This window comes from Capra hircus, chromosome 28, assembly GCF_001704415.2.
Source record: "Capra hircus breed San Clemente chromosome 28, ASM170441v1, whole genome shotgun sequence".
NCBI classification, from domain to species: domain Eukaryota; kingdom Metazoa; phylum Chordata; class Mammalia; order Artiodactyla; family Bovidae; genus Capra; species Capra hircus.
Window position 1 is genome coordinate 43098607 of NC_030835.1, and position 19928 is coordinate 43118534.

Below are 19928 nucleotides of genomic sequence, written 5' to 3' on the forward strand. Positions count from 1 at the left end.
GGAAATGGGTTTCAATTCACTTGGATCTTCTGCTCCAGACTTGGTTGTGGGGTGGGGAGCTGGAGGTGGGTCCCAGAGGTTAGCCCACGAGGCACTTCAGAGAGTGAGAAGGAGCACCAAGAGGCTCCAGGTGTCTGCAGGAACCTCCCAGACTCCCACACCCGCTAAGCGAGCCGAGCTGACCAGAATGGGTAGGGAGCAGACACCGCACTAACATATTTCTGACTTGCAGCTGAAACCAGGAGGCTCTGCTTAGAATGATTTATGAAGATGTTTTGTTTTTATTTTTGAACATAGTTGACTTTGAATAAATGAACCATGCTCCTAAGAAATTTCTAATTAAGGTGTTGCTCTGTGAAACAGCCTTTACGCTCAAGAAACTTATTGCCTCGTTTGAAAGACAGAACACACAAAGAATAGACAGGAAGGCAATAAAAAGTGTCAAAATGCTGGGGTGGACAATTAAGAGGTCAACAGAAAATTTTAAATGCAATATATGTGGTAGAGAGCAAGACATGATTCTAAGTCTCTTTTAGGTTTCCAAACAAAAAAAGGTTTACTGAGCTTAATCTCCCACTGCATTGATCTGGCTTTAAATCAGAAGCAGCTCTCAATTGTAGTTGTGCTAAGCTGTGCTCAGATGCTCAGTCGTATCCGACTCTTTGTTACCCCATGCACTGCAACCCACCAGGCTCCTCTGTCCATGGAGATTCTCCAGGCAAGAATACTGGTGTGGTTGCCACGCCCTCCTCCAGGTTGGGATCTTCCCAACCCAGGGATCAAACCCAAGTCTCCCGCATTGCAGGCGAATTCTTTACTGACAGAGTCCCCAGGGAAGCCCCCAGTTATAATTATGACAGTTCAAAAAGAAAAGGCAGGTACATGTGGGCCAGAGTGCTGGAAGGGTTGTGGGGGAGGGTTTGAGTTAGGCTTTCAAGGATAAATATTGTTTAGTCTGAAGTGTGATCATTCTGGGAGGATGGATGGACGAGGGGACAGAAGTGGGACAGGTGACAGGCAGAGATGGCAGCAATGGAGGTGTGCAGACAGCTGTGGTCCAGGCGGCGCCCAGCTGGAAGTGGGCTCACAGACCTGTACATCTGAACTTGACCCAATAGGCATGTGGGTGGGGGAAATGAAATAAACTAAAAGCAGTGTTGTAGGGTTTTTCAAAAGATCAGTAGATGAGTCAGGATGTACTGCAGTTACAAGCCTGCTGGTGCCATCAGCGTGGGGCTGGGGTGGACCTGAACTTGGGCAGGTGCTCCCAGGCGGGGGTGTCAAGCCAGACTGTGTAAACAGCTCCTGGTCCCCTCGGGTGAGGAACTCCTCCCCTGAGGGTCTCCACAGGGCAGGGGGCTCAGGCTCCAGGCAACAGGGGACAGTGGCAGGTGGGCTCAGGGAGGAGCCCTGCTCACTTGTTCACCCAGTATTACTGGGCACATGCTTGGTGCTGGGCACTGCCCTGGGAACTTGGGTAGCATCAGGGAACACAGGGTCCTTTTGGGGCTTACATTCCAGCACAGGGGTGAGAAAAGTGATGAGCTTACTCATAACAAGCAAGGAGAGTGAAGAGTGCGTTTGGAGGCAGAAGGTGTGCTGGACGGAAGGGGTGGGGCACAGTGGGGTGGTCAGGCTACAGTGTTAAAGGGGAGGCCTGGCAGGCCCCATGGAGCCCAGACTGCTGGCGGTGAGAGGGTTTGCCAACAAGTCCCTAGGGAAGGGCTTCCAGGCAAGAGCCAGAGGAGCCAGGGCGTGTTCTGAGGCGGGAGCTTGTCTGGCCTGCAGGGTCAACAGGGGAGGCCAGTGTTGGTGGATCAAAAGGAGAGTGAAGGGAAGGAGATTCGAGATGGGTCAAAGGTCGAAGCCAGCTGGGGACGTGGGGCCCCATGGGTGCCATAGGACTTGGCTTCTGCCCTGAGTGAGACGAATGCCTTGGGGGATTTGGGGCAGAGGAGACGTGGTGGATGCCGGCTGCTGTGTCGGCAGCGCGCATGGAGAGCAGCAGTAGGAAGATCTTCAGAAAAGAAATGTGATCACTGAGACGGGGTGGTGGCTCAGATGGGGGTACAGCGGAGCAGGTGAGGAGGGTCTGTCTCTTCAATCTTGAGGGTAGAACCAACGAGACTTCCTGCAGGTGGTAAGTTGGGTCTGGGAGAGAGAAAGAAGTTAAGGTTGATGTAGCTTAAGGGAACTCTGCCCAGAGCTGCCCTCAGCAGAGGCAGCAAGACAGGAGATAGGGCTGGTTCCTGGGGAAGGAACAGGGGGCAGGGGTGGGGGTGTTGAGTGAGAGATGTCCCACAGACTCTCTGAGACATTGCAAAACTGTGGACAGGAGTGTCTGGAGTTTGGGAGGGAGGTGAGGGTTGAGATGGATGTGGTGGCCCCTGGCCGTGGAGGGGTGACTGAGGACACCAAGAGTGCAGGGAGGTTGGGGACAGGTGCTGAGGACTGAGCTCTGGGGTCTAAAGTTCCTTGGAAAGTTAAATACAGTAAAATACAACTGAAAATCTAATATCAAATAAAAATAGGGAGAAGAGGGAGGGGAAGCGAGGGAGAGAATTCAATGAACTCTGGAATTGTGTTGCAAAGAAGAGCAAGGAAATGAGGTGATGGGTGAGTTAGGGATCCAAACACAATGTTTGATGAGGGGTGTTTGTAAGGCGAGTAGGGGAATGTCCTCTCAGTGGGTATGTCAGTTAAGGGCAATGGTGTTGTGCCCCACTCAGGAGAGCACTGTACCACTGAGGCCACTGGTGGGGCCTGTAAGGCAGGAGAAGGTGGAAGCCACACAGAGGAGCCACGCAGCTATTATTTCATAGTTCTGGAGGTTGGAAGTCCAAGATCAAAGGGTCTGCAGGAGCAGCTTCTCTGGAGGCCGCTCTCCTTGGTGTGGAGGGTCTGTCTACACACAGACAGGCCTTGTGTAGGTCTCCCCTTGTCCCTGTGTCCTCCCTGTGTCTTACTATGGTCCTCCCATGATCCTTCCTCTGTGCTTGTCTGGATCTCTTCTTCTTAAAGGAAACCAGTCACATTGGATTAGGGCCCAACCTATGACCTCATCTGAACATAATTACCTCTTAAAGGTCCTGTTTCCAAATATAGTTACATTCTGAGGAACCAATTCAACATATGAATTTGGGGAACATAATTTAACCCATAACACTACAGAACAAATTAGATCAGATTTCTTCCTGAGGTGGCAAAACTGGAGTCAGAATAAAGCCGTGGTTAAGATGGGGGCAGATGCTGTCTGCTAAATCCTCCCACCAAATTAAATGTGCAGTGGAGAGCAGCAAGCGTTAGGGTATGAGACATAGAAATCCCCAGTGTAAGCAGACAAGGGCAAAGCCAGGACCTGCGGCCAGGCTGATCTCAGGAGGGAGCTCCCACAAGCCTGGCTTTCTGCCACCCCTCAGAGCCTCCCAGTCCTGCTCTGTGCTTCACGCTTCTCTAAAGTACCTGCTTCCTCTACCTCTGGGCTCACAGGCCAGCTGTGGCCCTCCCAGGCCCCATCCTACCGCCTAGCAGATTTGAGCGGTGATCTGGTGGCTCTAGTGGTAAAGAATTTGTGTGCCAACGCAGGAGAAGCAAGAGATGCGAGTTTGATCCCTGGGTCGGGAAGATTCCCTGGAGAAGCAAATGGCAATTCTCTCTGGTATTCTTGCTTGGAAAATTCCATGGACAGACAAGCCTGGTGGGCTATGGTCTACTGTGTTCACACACACACACACACACACACACACACACACACACACACACACACATTGAGGCTTAATTCCAGATTCCTAGGAACTAAAAGTCCAATTGGCTGGATTGAGTAAAATTCATCCCCTCTCCCAAACAGTGAGAAAAGGGAACTCTTTTACACTGTTGGTAGGAATGCAAACTAATACAGCCACTATGGGGAACAGTGTGAAGATTCCTTAAAAAACTGGAAATAGAACTGCCATATGACCCAGCAATCTCACTGCTGGGCATACACACAGAGGAAACCAGAACTGAAAGAGACATGTGTACCCCAATGTTCATCGCAGCACTGTTTATAATAGCCAGGACATGGAAGCAACCTAGATGTCCATCAGCAGACGAATGGATAAGAAAGCTGTGGTACATATACACAATGGAATATTACTCAGCCATTAAAAAGAATGCATTTGAATCAGTTCTGGATGAAACTGGAGCCTGTTATACAGAGTGAAGTAAGCCAGAAAGAAAAACACCAATAGAGTATGCTAATGCATATATATGGAATTTAGAAAGATGGTAACGATAATCCTGTATGCAAGACAGCAAAAGAGACAAAGATGTGAAGAACAGTCTTTTGGACTCTGTGGGAGAGGGTGAAGTTGGGATGATTTGGGAGAATGGCATTGAAACATGTAAATTATCATATGTGTAACGAATCGCCAGTCCAGGTTTGATGCATGAGACAGGATGCTCGGGGCTGGTGCACTGGGATGACCCAGAGGGATGGGATGGGGAGGGAGGTGGGAGAGGGGTTCAGGATGGGGGACACATGTACACCCATGGATGATTCTATGGCAAAACTCACTACAATATTGTAAAATAATTATCCTTCAATTAAACAAATTTGTATTTTTTTTAAAAAAGCACAGAATACAAGTATGGCTGAAGGGTCCATCCTGGGATGCCTTCAGTAAGGAGCCTGCCAGGGAGGGTAAGGGTTGGGTGAGGCGAGGTGAGAGGAGTCAGAACTGAGTGCAGGAAGGGAGCCACGAAGAGCTCCTGTGCAGAGCAGACAGGAGGTGAGGGAAGCAAAGATAGGTCTGAATGGCTTTGGGAGAGTGAGATCCAGAAATATGCAAAAAGACAGTGACAAGACAGTTTAGGCCAGGTAACGCTCCAGGGACTGTGAGTGCACATCATGAGGCAGAATGACAGGGAATGAGGGGGCCCCAGACACTTACTAGGTGTTGTTGCTTTCCTGTGCTTAGAATACTTGGGGCAAATTCAGGGAACTTTCTATGTGGAATAGAAGACAAAAATGCCACAGAGAATGGGTTATCAAGTAGATTGCCCCTAAAGCAGAAATCAATTCATTATGTGAATTGAATCTGCCAAACGAAAGGGAATATTTGGAAATATTCAAACATTTAAGAATGATTAACTTTGCTTTGGGGCTTCTGTGGTGGCTCAGTGGTAAAACAATCTGCCTGCAATGCAGGAGACCCAGGTTCAGACCCTGGGTTGGGAAGAGCCTCTGGAGAAGGTAATGGCAACACACTTCTATTCCTGCCTGGAAAATCCCCATGGACAGAGGAGCCTGGCAGGCTATAGTCCACAGGGCCACAAAGAGTCAGACACGACTGAGCGAAAAGACACAACTTTGCTCTTGATGACTGAAATTTAACAAATAAGTCTCTTTTCTTTGCCTCTAACCTGTGAAAGGGAGTCCCTCGTAGTTCAGTTCATAAAGAATCTGCCTGCAATGCAGGAGACCTGGGTTCAAGTCCTGGGTCAGGAAGATCCCCTGGAGAAGGAAATGGCAATCCACTCCAGTATTCTTGCTTGAGAAATCCCATGGACAGAGGAGCCTGGAGGCATACAGTCCATAAGGTCGCAAAGAGTCGGATACGACTTGGCGACTAAAACAGAGTCACCGTAATAAGTTTTTTCTCACTGGGCCTTGTCTTACTTGCTGTAGGATGATGCTGAGTGAATCACACTCTCTTGGAACCTTACTTTATCTGTCTCTAAAATGGGTATCATACTACTTATTCTGCTGCCTCGCCAGGCTACCAGAGACTCACCTGGGCTCATGGGAGAGTGTGTGGAAGAATTTTGCAAATTACAGAGCTCATCTGTGCCTCAGCCCGTCTGTTCCTGAGGGTGGGTGGGTGACATTCCCCAGTGGCTTGTGCCATAACCGTGTGGCTTGGGAGGTGGTAGCAGGTGGTGGGGAGCAGGCCTGCTGTTGTCCTCAAAGGGGGTTTCATGTCAAGTGCCACTGCACAGCAGGCTGGCCAGCTGCCTGCCCAGACCTGCAGGGGACTTGTCCTGTCAAGTATATTTCAGCAGCAACTGTAAGTGATGCCGACAGGCCTGCCTCACATGATCGATGCACAGTGAGACCCTGCCTCCTGTGCCCCTCCTCCACTCACCCACTGGTTCATGTAGATTTGTGTTTACGGTAATCAAGTTTATTTCTTCTTCATCCAGACCTTGGTGCCAGAGTCAGAGCATCATATACACAGAAAACTGGCACAGCTCATTCTCATTGAGGGCTAACACTTTAAACCTTTTCTTATGTAGTATATAAATTGTGTCACTCTCCCTTTCCATCAGTTCAACTATTTTTCAGTCTTTTGTCCCAGCTCCCCAAGGTACAAGATGTTAGATGTGCAGTCTCATGAGAAAAGCCCTGTGACCCACCCCCTGGTGAATATTACTGGGACGACCGCTCCCACATGAGCCCGAGCTGCTAGAAAGCCTCCTGGCTCAGGTGGGATGCTTGGTCACCACCTGACTCTGGCTGTGAGCACGTTTAGTAGTGGCGAAGGAAGCTGAAATCTGCAATGGCGGTTTATTTTACTTTAGTCATTCTTAGCTGCCCAACACACTCAAACATCCTCCCCACATTAAAAAAATGATAATTTATTTTTTATTGAGGATAATTGCTTTACAGAATTTTGCTGTTTCCTGTCAAACCTCAACACGAATCAGCCATAGGTATACATACACCCCTCCGTTTTGAAACTCCCTCCTGTCTCCCGCCCTTTCGCACCCCTCTAGGTTGATACAGAGCCCCTGTTTGAGTTTCCTGAGCCATACAGCAAATTCCCATTGGTTGGCTATTTTACATATGGTAATGTAAGTTTCCATGTTACTCTTTCCATGCATCTCACCCTGTCCTCCCCTCTCCCCATGTCCATAAGTCTATTCTCTATGTCTGTTTCTCCAACTTTGCCCAGTAAATAAATTCTTCAGTACCATTTTTCTAGATTCCATATATATGTGTTACAATATGGTATTTATCTTTCTTTTTCTGACTCACTTAACTCTGTATAATAAGCTCTAGGCTCATCCACCTCATTAGAATTGACTCAAATGTGTTCCTTTTATGGCTGAGTAATATTCCACCATGTATATGTACCACAACTTCTTTATCCATACATCTGTTGTTGGACATCTACATTGCTTCCATGTTCCAGCTATTGTAAATAGTGTTGCAATGAACAATGGGATACATGTGTCTTTTTAAATTTTGGTTTCCTCAGGGTATATAATGAGGAGTGGGATTGCTGGGTCATGTGGTGGCTTTATTCCTAGTTTTTTAAGGAATCTCCATACCGTCTTCCATAGTGGCTGTATCAATTTACATTCCCACAAACAGTGCAAGAGTGTTCCCTTTTTCCCACACCATCTCCAGCATTTATTGTTTGTAGACTTTTTGATGAGGGCCATTCTGACTGGTGTGAGGTGATATCTCATTGTAGTTTTGATTTGCATTTCTCTACTGATGAGTAATGTTGAGCATCTTTTCATGTGTTTGTTAGCCATCTATGTCTTCTTTGGAGAAATGTCTGTTTAGGTCTCTTTCCCACTTTTTGATTGGGTTGTTTGTTTTTCTGGTATTGAGTTGTATGAGCTGCTTTTATATTGTGGAAATTAATCCTTTGTCAGTGGTTTCATTTGCTATTATTTTCTCCCATTCCGAGGGTTTTCTTTTCACATTGCTTATAGTTTCCTTTGCTGTACAAAAGCTTTTAGGTTTAATCAGGTCCCACTTGTTTACTTTTGTTTTCATTTCCATTACTCTAGGAGGTGGGTCATAGAGGATCTCACTTTGATTTATGTCCTCGAGTGTTCTGTGTATGTTTTCCTCCAAGAGTTTTATAGTTTCTGGTCTTACATTTAGGTCTTTGATCCATTTTGAGTTTATCTTTGTGTATGGTGTTAGGAAGTGTTCTAATTTCATTCTTTTACATGTAGCTGTCCAGTTTTCCCAGCACCATTTATTGAAGAGGCCGTCTTTGCCCCATTGTATATTCTTGCCTCCTTTGTAAAAAATAAGGTACCCTAGGTGCATGGGTTTATTTCTGGGCTTTCTATCTTGTTCCATTGGTCTATAGTTCTGTTTTTGTGCCAGTACCATACTGTCTTGATGACTGTAGCTTTGTAGTATAACCTGAGGTCAGGAAGCTTGATTCCTCCAGCTCCATTCTTCTTTCTCAAGACTGCTTTGGCTATTCAGGGTAGTTTGTGTTGCCATATGAATTGTGAAAATGATTTTGTTCTAGTTCTGTGAAAAATGCCATTGGTAATTTGATAGGGATCACATTGAATCTGTAGATTACATTTGGTAGTATAATCATTTTTACAATATTGAATCTTCCTACCCAGCAACATGGAATATCTCTCCATCTATTTATGTCATCTTTGATTTCTTTCATTAGTTTCTTCTAATTTTCTGTGTACAGTTCTTTCATATCCTTGCTGCTGCTAAGTCTCTTCAGTCGTGCCCAACTCTGTGCAACCCCATAGACGGCAACCCACCAGGCTCTCCCATCCCTCGGATTCTCCAGGCAAGAACACTGGAGTGGGTTGCCATTTCCTTCTCCAATGCATTAAAGTGAAAAGTGAAAGTAAAGTCGCTCAGTCTTGCCCAACTCTTAGCGACCCCATGGACTGCAGCCTACCAGGCTCCTTTGTCCATGGGATTTTCCAGGCAAGAGTACTGGAGTGGGTTGCCATTGCCTTCTCCGTTCATATCCTTAGGTAAGTTATTCCTAGATATTTGATTCTTTTTGTTGAAATAGTGAATGGGATTGATTCCTTAATTGCTCTGATTTGTCATTGTTAATATATAGAAATGCAAGTGATTTCTGTGTATTTATTTTGTATCCTGGAACTTTGCTAAATTCACTGATTAGTTCTAGTAATTTTCTGATACTATCTTTAGGGTTTTCTATGTACAGTATCATGTCACCTGCAAACAGTGAGAGTTTTACTTCTTTTCCAATCTGGATTTCTTTTATTTCTTTTTCTTCTCTGATTGCTGTAGCTAGGACTTCCAGAACTATGTTGAGTAATAGTGGTGAAAGTGGACACCCTTGTCTTGTTCCTGATCTTAGGGGGAATGCGTTCCATTTTTCACCATTGAGAATAAAGTTTGCTGTAGGCTTATCATATATGGGCTTACTATGTTGAGGTAGGTTCCTTCTACGCCCATTTTTTGAAGAGTTTTAATCATAAATAGGTGCTGAATGTTTTCAAAGGCTTTTTATACATCTATTGAGATGATCATATGGCTTTTATCTTTCAGTTTGTTAATATGGTATATCACATTGATTGATTTGTACATATTGAAGAATCCTTGCATCCTGAGAATAAACCCAACTTGATCATGGTTCATGAACTTTTTGATATGTTGCTGAATTCTGTTTGCTAAAATTGTGTTGAGGATTTTTGCATCTATGTTCATCAGTGATACTGGCCTATAGTTTTCTTTGTGTGTGTGTTGTCTTTGTCTGGTTTTGGTATCAGGGTGATGGTAGCCTCATAGAATGAGTTTGGAAGTGTTCCTTCCTCTGCAATTTTTTTGAAAGAGTTTTAGAATGTTTGATAGAATTCTCCTGTAAAGCCATCTGGTCCTGGGCTTTTGTTTTTGGGAGATTTTTTATCACAGCTTCAGTTTCAGTGCTTGTAATTGGATTGTTCATAATTTCTATTTCTTCTTGGTTCAGTCTTGGAAGAATGAACTTTTCTAAGAATCTGTCCATTTTTTCCAGGTTATCTATTTTATTCCCATATAGTTGTTCATTACAGTCTTTTATAATCCTTTGTATTTCTGTTGCCTGTTGTAACCTCTCCTTTATCATTTCTACTTTTGTTGATTTGATTATTCTCTCTTTTTTTCTTGATGAGTCTGGCTAAGGGTTTGTCGATTTTGTTTTTCTTCTCAAAAACCAGCTTTTAGTTTTATTATTCTTTACTACTGTTTCTTTCATTTCTTTTTCATTTATTTCTGCTGAGATCTTTATGATTTCTTTCCTTCTACTAATTATGGGTTTTTTTTCTTCTTTTTCCAGTTGCTTTAGGTGTAAAGTTAAGCTGTCTATTCGATGTCTTTCTTGTTTCTTGAGGTAGGACTGTATTGCTATAATCTTCCCTCTTAGAGCTGCTTTTGCTGCATCGCATAGGTTTTGAGTTGTTGTGTTCTCATTGTTATTTGTTTCTAGAAAATTTTTGATTTCCCTTTTGACTTCTTCAGTAACCTGTTGGTTATTTAGAAACGTGTTGTTTAATCTCCATGTGTTTGTGTTTCTTACAGTTTTTGATATCTAGTCTCATAGCGTGGTCAGAGAAGATGCTTGATACGATTTCAATTTTCTGAAATTTACTGAGGTTTGACCTGTGACTCAAGATGTGGTCTATCCTGGAGAATGTTTCATGTGCCCTTGAAAAGATGGTGTATTATATTGCATTTGGATGGAATGTCCTGAAGATATCAATGAGATCCATCTCATCTAATGTATCGTTTAAGACTTGTGTTTCCTAATTTCTGTCTTGATGCTCTGTCCACTGGTGTAAGCGGGGTGTAAAGTCTCCCACTATTATTGTGTTCCTGTCCGTTTCTCCTTTCACGTCTGTTAGTGTTTGTCTTAGGTACTGAGGTGCTCCTGTGGTGGGTGCATAGATATTTACAGTTGTCATGTCTTCCTCTTGGATTGACCCCAGATCATTCTGTAGTGTCCTTCCTTACCTCTTGTGATCATCTTTACTTTAAGGTCTGTTTTGTCTGATATGAGGATTGTTACTCCAGCTTTCTTTTGCTTCCTATTTGCATGGAATATATTTTTCCATCCTCTCACTTTCTGTCTATGTGTCTTGAGGTCTGAAGAGGGTTTCTTGTAGACAGCATATATATGGGTCTTGTTTTTGTATCCATTCAGCCAGGCTGTGTCTTTTGGTGGGAGCATTTAATCCATTTACATTTAAGGTAATTATTGATATATATGTTCCTATTGCCATTTTCTAATTGTTTGGGGCTGATTTTGTAGATCTTTTTTCTTCCACTGTATTTCTTTACTTTACAAGTCCGTTTAACATTTGTTGTAAAGCTGGTTTGGCGGTACTGAATTCTCTTAACTTTTGCTTGTCTATAAGTCTTTTTATTTGTCCATCAACTTTGAATGAGATCCTTGCTGGGTACAGTAATCTTGGTTGTAGATTTTTCCCTTTCAGTGCTTTAAATATATACTGCCATTCCCTTCTGGCCTGCAGAGTTTCTGCTGAAAGATCAGCTGGTAAGCATATGGGGTTTCCCTTGTATGTTACTTGGTGCTTCTCCCTTGCTGCTTTTAATATTCTTTGTTTGTGTTTAGTTTTTGTTAGTTTGATTAGTATGTATCTTGGTGTGTTTCTCCTTGGATTTATCCTGTTTGGGACTCTTTGTGCCTCTTGAACTTGATTGACTATTTCCTTTTCCATGTTGGGGAAATTTTCAACTTATCTCTTCAAAATTTTCTCATACCCTTTCTTTTTCTCTTCTTCTTCTGGGACCCCTATAATTTGAATGTTGATGCATTTGATATGGTCCCAGAGGTCTCTGAGACTGTTCTCAACTCTTTTCATTCTTTTTACTTTATTCTGCTCTTCAGAAGTTATTTCCACAATTTCATCTTCCAGCACACTGACTTGTTCTTCTACTTCAGGTATTCTGGTATTGATTCCATCTAGAGTATATTTAATTTCAGTAATTGTGTTGTTTGTCTCTGTACGCTTATTCTTTAATCCTTCTAGGTCTTTGTTAATTGATTCTTGCATTTTCTCCATTTTGTTTTCGAGGTTTTTGATCATATTTACTATCATTATTCTGAATTCTTTTTCAGGTAATTTTCCCATTTCCTCTTCATTTATTTGGACTTCTGTGTTTCTAGTTTGTTCCTTCATTCGTGCAGTATTTCTGTGCCTTTTCTTTTTTTTTTTTAAAGTTATTGTGTTTGAGGTTTCCTTTTCCCAGGCTTCAAGGAAAGTTGAATTCTTTCCTTTAAGATGGTTGAATTCTTTCTTCATTTTGGTTTCTGCCCTCCTAAGGTTGGTCCAGTGGTTTATGTGAGCTTTGTATAGGGTGAGATTTGTGCCGAGTTTTTGTTTGTTTGTTTTTCCTCTGATGAGCAAGGCTGAGTGAGGTGGTACTGCTGTTTGCTGATCATTGGGTTTGTATTTTTGTTTTGTTTGTTGTTTAGATGAGGCGTCTCACATGAGGTGCTGCTGGTGGCTGGGTGATGCCAGGTCTTGTATTCAAGTGGTTTCCTTTGTGTGAGTTCTCACCATTTGATACTCCCTAGGGTTAGTTCTCAGGTCATCTAGGGTCTTGGGGTCAGTGCTCCCACTCCAAATGCCCAGGGTTTGATCTCTAGTCAGGGATAAAGATTCCACAAGTGGTTTGTTGTGGCCGTAAGGGAAAGTAAAACAAATATCCAAAAATGAGAAACCAAAGATGAACCCTAGATCAATGGCAGTTACAAAATCAGGCAAATAATAACCAAAATACTGGAATATACACATATACATATACACCCATGAGCAAAGTGAAAACAGCCCAACAAAATTAAAGTACAGTAGATTGACCCGGTGAACAAAAGAAATCAAAAATTATATTTACCAGTTAAGAAGAAAACTAACTAAAGCACAAACTGGAAAACAAAACTAAAGCAAGGTGCCAATTGGGGAATAAAGCAATGAAAATAAAACTAACAAATACGCTGAGAGGAAAGAAGAGGAAAAAAAGAAAGAATAGATATGCAAAGTTAAATAGAGGTAGATAAAGAAGATTTATATACATTAAATATTAGCTGCAAGGGGAGAAGTACAGTAGGAAAAGCAAACAAAGGAATAAATGTAGAAAAAATAATAATAGGTTTAAAAGATTAAGAGAAAAGAAAAAAAAGAGGAAAATGCCACAGAACTGCAAAAGCCCAACATAGAGGCAGAGGTTTATGACAACAATAGAAGATATGACTGAGGAAAAAAAAAAGCTCAAAAGCTTAATTGGATTTCTTAGTGCCAATAAAATCAATGACTACAACAGAGTGGGGAAAAAAAGAAAAGAAAAAATTCCAAAAGAACCTACAGAACAAGTCAAAAAATAAGAATGATAAATGTTTTTCTTGAGTCACTGCTGTCAGAGTCCTTTCCCTTGCTGGGAGTCACAGTCCACCTCACCTCCCTAGGATGCCCTCCAGCACTGTACTGGTCTCTGGACCTGCTGTGGGGGCAGCTCAGATTCTAGTCTGGTCCTACGCCTGTGTGTTCTTGCCTCCAATGTCCACAGCTATCAGAGCTAGTGTGTTTTCTTTTGTGGGAACTCTCAATGGCCTCTTATCTATTCCATAGACACAGAGTCCACCTAGTTGATCGAGTGGATTTAATCTGCAGCTTGTGCACCTGGTGGGAAGGTTCTGGGTCTTGTTCCTTAGCCACACTGCCCCTGGGTTTCAACTATGGTATTATTTCCACCTCTACATGTGGGTCATCCACGGTTTCCTCCTGAGGCTGCCCTGGAGGGCTTGGGCTTGCCCCTGTGAGGGCCAGGTGTGGAGGTGGTGCAGCTGCTTGAGTCGCAGGGGTTCTGGCAGCACCAGGTACTCAGGGGAGTAGGCAGCTAGGGCAGCAGGAAATATAGTGCTCTAGAAGGGTATGGCAACCAGTATTGGCCAAAATGCTCCAGTATTCTTGCCTGGAGAATCCCCTCTCTGACAGAGAAGCCTGGCAGGCCACAGTCTACAGGGTCACAAGGAGTTGGACACTACCAAAGCAACCCTGCGTACATAGATGTCTGATTTTTTCTGCCTGTGGCAGCTCTGCCCCAGTGAGAGTTGAGCAGGAAGGTGATGCAGCTGCTTGACTTGCAGGGACCCTGGTGGCACGAAGTGTGCAGGGACACAGACTGCCTCTGCTGCAGGAGTTATGACCCTATCAGAGTATTTTTTTGAGCCTCTTGTAGCTGGTGGTCAGAAGGCCTCTTTGGCCAATCTTTCTCCATAACTCCACCTGTTCAGGCACTTAGAGGGCTCCCTTGCCTGGGGTCCTTATTCTCTGTTGTTTGGCGTGTCAGGCACATAGAGGGGCCCCCCTGGCTGGGATCCTACATAGATCCTACATAGATCGGCGCATCAGTCACTGAAAGGGGCACACTGGGTGGGGTCCTGCTCCAGTGTGTCAGGCGTTTGATGGGCCAGCCTCTATTGTTCACCTTCCGATGCTGGCATGTGGGGAGGGAGAGACTATGGTGATGGCCCCACCCCCTACGCGTGACTCAGCAGTATCACCTTGCTTCCATGGCTGCCTGGCTTTCCTCCACTGGCATTTCCCACCACGATCTCCTCCCTCACATCCCCTCCATCTGTCTCTCTGCAGTCAACAGCAGCCCTCACCCTGGAATTTCTCCACATTCCCTAAACTCTAGCTCCCGGCTGCTGCCCCTTCCAGGAGACCTGTGCTCCTGCCCGGCATATGTATATGTGCCACCAGGACTGTCTGATTCTCATTCCATTTAGCCTGCCACAGATCAGATGTTTCACTCTCAGCCTTTAGTGTTTCTCCTCTGACTCAGAAAATTGCCCCGCTGTGGGGCTCGGACCCCTGCTTCAGTTCCCCACCCACTGAGGGCAGGTCCAGTCCTACTAACGCTCCTGTTTTTTTCCCCTACTTCCTTTGTTCTACCGAGGTTTGCATGGTTCTATATATTCTTTTCCACTGGCCAAGTACTCCTGTCTGCTCTCAGCTGGTGTTCTGAATGTATTCTGTGTCTGAAGGTGTATTCCTGATGTATCTGTGGAGAGAGATGTACTCCATGTCCACCTAGCTCTCCGCCATCTTGTTCTCCCATCCTCCTCACATTCTGATGGCTGGTCCCACCGTGACTCCCACCTTTGCAACCCAAAGGCCCCACCCCCTTGCTGCTGGGTGGCTTGGGTTCTGCCAATCAGCTGTGCTCTCCTGAAGATTCTGTTGGTTGGTAGATGACCAGCTGTTCTGTTTTCCCTGTCACTGATTGTACGTGAGGCTTTCAGTGCTGAAATCGGTGAAGTCCCCAGCAACTTGGCTGATCTGGTCCCTATTTAGTCCCCAGCAACCTGGCTGATCTGGTCCTTATTTATAGCTTCCTGTGTGAGGAGCAGGCTGGGCTGGGCACCCACTTTGCTGGCCTGGGTAGAGGCGACCTGGGTTGATGGTAGTAGCAGCCACCTTTCAACCCAGTGCTGGCAGAGGAGTGAGAGCTGGAGTTGTGTCTGTAAATTTCCCAACATTTTCTGGGCTTCTGAATAGTCTCTAAGGTATCACTTCCTGTAAACTAGCTGGGGAGCTCTGGCCAGAGAGAGGGGCTTCAGGTTCATCAGAAGCTCAGGAGTGGCCTTGGAGACTATTTCTATTTCTCCAATTAGCCCTCCAGCTTAGGGGGCTCGCCTGTGGCTGCTGGATGGCTCACAGGTGCAGAAAGAGTGCAGAATTTTCTCACTTGTGTCCAGAGGGAGAAGCAGTACTTCTGCCCCAGAAACCCAAGCAATCTAGAAATTTAGGCTGATTGGACCTACATAGACCATACTCCCCACCAGATGATGATATGGCCAGAGGAATGGAGGGTGCTCATTGGCTTAAGCAGAGTCAAACTTTCCCCAAAGCACATGGACTGTGTTGGCAAGAGGCAGATGTCAGAATTAAGTTGGTTTTCTGTTAGGGAGTGGAAATGTGAGGGAAATGGGGCAGGGGAGGTGACAAGAAGTATCTTGACATGTGGCCTTTGCCTTGCTGCTCATGAAACCTGAAATTCAGCTCAAACATGGCCTCCAGCATAAGCCGTGATGCAGACCCAACACAGGGGGCCCTCTCTTTCTTTCTTTTTGCTTTTAATTGAAGTATAGTTATTTCACAATGTTGTGTTCATTTCTGCTGTACAGCCAAGTGACTCAATTATACACATATATACATTCTTTTTTCATGTGCTTTTCCATTATGGTTTAATCACAGAATATTGACTATAGTTATTTATGCTATATAGTAAGACCTTGCTGTTTATCTTTTCTCTACATAATAGCTTCTATCTGATAATCCCAAACTCCCACTCCAGCCTTCTCCCAGCCCCCCTGCTGCTTGGCAACTACCAATGTATCTATCCTCTATGTCTCCATGGAGCTCTTTCTCCTCTGAGATCTATTCTGCCTACTGGGTATAGCATGCTCACATATAGCCTATGTGTTGCTCTATGTACCTATGTCTGGGCCTAGTCATCTCCCTGGCTGTACTGTCGGAAGAGGCCAGGGCCCCACCTGACATGTTTCTGCAGCCCTGTCCTGCAGACCACAGGACACTGACAGCAGAGGGGTCTACTAAACACCCAGCCCCTCCAAGTTCCTGATTCCAGCCCCACCAGGGTGTCTGAAGCTGGTCTACTAGGAACTCTGTTTCGTGAGAACTTACCCTATGAAAATACGCACATTTCAACTTTCTGTGTGTTTCTTTTTAAGTCTATTGCATGGTGCTGAGGACTCGGGCCTCCAAATTTCTGCAAATACTCTTCTCCTGAGAGGTCAGTCACATGGAGCATCTTCATCCCAGGAGGCAAAGCCCTCACCTGCTTATTACATATGGAGTGATACAGGGCAGGGGGCCTGTTCTGCTGTGAAAGCAGCCTCCACTGGGATCAGCTGAGCACATGGTCTGGCGTGGAAGTGATGACTCAGTATTTAAAAGCTCCTCCCCAACATGTTCTTTCACTGGTGGTTGGGGATGAGAACTGAGAAGAGGACTTATTTTAAAGACACCTTTAATCAAAGTACTCAATAAAAGGGCTGAAAGAGAAAACCCATCATTTTGAAATGAGTAGGCTGGTTGTTTCAAAGGGAAGTATTAGCATATTTCAAGAACACTGTTACAGTAGGTTTGAGAAGGCAGTATTTGACCAGATGGATTTTTTTTATCTGTAAAATGCCCTGTGGAATCAGTGTTTCATTGGACTAACAAAGTAAAATTCATGTTTTATGACAGGACAAGAAAAATCTGAGAGTAGAATTTTAATTTAAGCACTGAATTTTTCTCTGCCTGTTTGGGCCTCCTCTTTCCCCTTGTGTATATTAAGCAGAACTCCTTAGGATATGATCTTCCTTCTTAATCCTGTAGGGACACACGATATCCCGCTACTCATTTATGTGCAGATATGGATCACATAAACTGTCAATATGTCATCTGATGTATAACCCTTTGTCTCAAAAACTATAACTGTACTTTGACCTCTAGCAGGCAGAATAGACCTCCGAACTTCTGAAAGACTGTCTCCTAGGTTATAATCCTCAGGTTGGCTCGAATAAAATTAAAATTGTCTTATTTCTTTCTTAGATTGACTACTTATTAACTTTCTCATCAACAGGACACAGCTGAGAAATATTGCCTTGTCCCATTCTCAGGCCTCATTTTGACCATCAGCTTCAGACTCTTCCTACCAACACTTTCTCAAAGAACCACACCAGGTTCACAGGTGGCTCTGAGGAGCAGAGGAAGATCCCAAAGTACACAGGAGGGTCAGGAGATGCCCAGACTCCACCCGCCATGAAATCCTCCCACGGAGACTCTGCAGGGCAGGCTCAGGGTCAGGGGAGGTCTGACAGCATCTGGAGAGGGGTCAGAACAAGGCCTGCTGACCAGCGTGTGTGTGAAGGGCATGGCTCAGGCCCTTTTGGAGATGGAAGTGACTAGTAGGCACACGGAAGGGTGGAAGGCTGGCTGGTTGTCTGGACTGACAGCCTGTGGTGGGGTGAGTGGGGAAGTAGAAGCCTAGTTCCTGTCAGGGGCCCCAGGAACTCAGGTCACCTCAAACAACCTAGATGGCAGACGCCGGCAGACACTAGATTCATACTCCCAGTAGAGAGGAGGTTTCTCCTAAGGTAATCCCTGTCCTGACCATCACTGGTTCAAGGATTAGCAATATAAAACAGACTGCAGGTATCATTTGCACACCTGTGTGGGGTTGGGGCCAACCTAGGGGGTCAGCTATACTGATTCACAACAACAAGCAAATTAAGAGGCCAGGGTCTGCCTCATAAGGCAAAGCCAGTATTAATGGTTAATAGCAAGAAAGAAGTCAGGAAAACAAGGTAAGAAGATCACAGGCACATAGCAGCCATGCACAGGTGTGGGGGTCATACCCTCTGCCAGGGTGGCCGGTCACAGAGGCGGGCAGGGCCTGCAGCCTAGCCTAAGTTCCACTTGTGAAGATAGAGGCCCTCATAGAGGGGCTGTGCACACTCATGAAACGGGGCGCCTTTTACTAACTCATGGAAAACCTGGAAGAGGCTCTGACGGGACACCAGACCTTAGCTTGTGAAGGGAAGAATGGGGATGTGGCTGGGGACATTCAGGCACTTTTCATATGAGATTTGGGCAAATCTTGTGTAAAAACTAAGAATATAGGCAAATCCAAAAGAGAGCTGGTGGGGACTGCCAGGTGAACAAGGCCCAGAGAGAAGGCCTCATGTCATCCGGGTGAAGCCAGCCAGGCGCCCCACATGGTGTTTCTCTGAAAGCTCCACACCCCCGCCTCCCAGTGGGGGCTCTTTCCCATGAGTTAAAGGTGTGGTTCTGACCTCAACGGCTGACCATGTATGAACTCTTTTCTATTTTTAATAGAGTAACAGGAGCCAAGAATCTTGGGAAAGCTTTACAGCCACACCTGGGAGTGGGGCTGGGAATGCAGCCCTTCCACAGACCTTGCTTGGATGTCTGGTGGCCAAGGAGGTCCTGAGACCCTGTGTACTTCGTACCACTTGCCTCTCCCAGCTGCTCTTTAAACCTTACATTTTATACCATTTTTACTGGATTACTGTACATCCCATATCACAGAGAAAATAAATGTCACCAGAAACGGGCATCTTGGAACTTTCTGCCCAGCATTGCTGTGATATTGTGATATAATAAGAAATGTGTATTTTGGTCTTTGCCCCTGGCTCCTGGCCAGAGCTCCTAAAACCCTTATAATCTCCTAAGTGAAAAAATCCTCTCGCCTCTTTTGTTGTAATATTTGGAGGGGACTGATAAAAGTGAAAGGAGCCCCTTTCAACCACACCTGAGTTTATGCTAATGAGGTGACTTTTGGCTGGTCTCTGAGAATGGGGGACTATTTGCAACTAGCATATGATTAGAGGGTTGGAACTTTCAGCCTCACCTGAAAGGGAGGGGAGAGGGGCTGGAGGTTGAATTGATTGATCACTGATAGCCAATGATTTAATCAGTTGTGTTACATCATGAAGCCTCCATAAACCCCTAACTGAAGGGGTTCAGGGAGTTGCTTCGAGGTTCCTGACCTGGAGGGTGGTGCACCTGGAGATGGGGTGCCAACTCTGTGTCTCAACTCCCAGACTTGCCCTATGCACCTCATCCATTAACCGTTCCCACGTTGTAGCCCTTACAGTATGTAAAATACATGCATAAGTAAATGTCTCCCTGAGTTCTGTGAGCTTTTCTCGCAAATTATTGAACCCAAGGAAAGAACTGTGGAAGCTCTGATTTATACTCACTTGGTCAGAAGTGCAGGTCACAACCTAGACCTCGCATTGGTGGCTAATGTGGGAGCAGCTTGTGGGACTGAGCCCTTAATGTGTGGGGTATGCTAACCCAGACAGGTAGTTAGTGTAAGAACTGTCTAATATAAGGAAATGTTCCCCTCTCTCCCCACACACATGGTGTCAGAAGTACTGTGGGAGTAAAGAAAACTGTTTTTTTTTCTTTTCCTTGCAGACGTTTATTCTAACGGTGTTTATTCTTTGTTCATTCTCTCTCGCCTGCAGAAGGAAATATGTTATTCAACAGAAAGAAAAATGTTCCCTTGCTTCAGTCGAAATTTTAAGCTCCTATTTCTCCTTCTCTCTCTCTCAGCACAAAATTTCTTAAAAGAATATCATAGACTT